Raw genomic sequence first — 881 nt, 5'->3', positions numbered from 1 at the left:
AAATATTTACTTATATTTTTCACAAACAGAATCACCGCTAAATTTAGCATTGCAGGCAGGGCTTTTTCTAGAAAATATTTGAACGTATCCTATCTCTTATTTTAATATGTTTTATAAAATAATATTAAATATTCTCGCAAAACTATTATTTTATAAAATGTTTTATAAAAATATTTTAACCTATATCATAGCAAGATGAAAGTCTTTTATCAAAATTCAAACCAAAATAAATAAGCTATGGTTATATTAGCATGAATTTTGTGTCCAACGAAATCAATTAGTTTACCTAAACTAAGTTTACTTTAGCAGTTATATTTCGATTGGAGCATTTTATCAGGCAATTTATAGGCATAAAAGTTAACAAAGTATGAATAAGCATTTTTTTATTGGAGCATTTGATCAAGCAGTTTACATACATGAAAATTAACAAAGTAATAAATCTAACCAAAATATAATCCCTGTTCATATACTTCAAGATTAAATCACAAACACAAATCCATCAACATATAGCATCAAATAAAAAATAAGAGCAACATAAAAAATTTATCTATAGTATATACACACATTAATTTTTTTAACTCTGATTAAGTTAGATCTCAATACCTTTGCATGTTTTCACTGGAATATTTTATCAAACAGTTTATAGGCATGAAAATTAACAAACTCATAATTCAAACTAAAATGTAATCTTTGTTCCTATACTGCAAAGTTGAAGCTGAAACCCACAGATCTATAAAGCTAATAAAGAATGAAAGGTGAAATAAGAGTAACATGGAAAACTTACCAGATTTGACCCGTAGATGCAAGATGCCGTGACCAAAATGATTGAGAAGTGGTGGAGGAATGGACGTTAGTAACACTTGCACTAGTTGATAGTGTTG

This window comes from Arachis ipaensis, chromosome B05 (genome assembly GCF_000816755.2).
Source record: "Arachis ipaensis cultivar K30076 chromosome B05, Araip1.1, whole genome shotgun sequence".
NCBI lineage: Eukaryota > Viridiplantae > Streptophyta > Magnoliopsida > Fabales > Fabaceae > Arachis > Arachis ipaensis.
Note: the sequence above shows the minus strand (reverse complement) of the source record.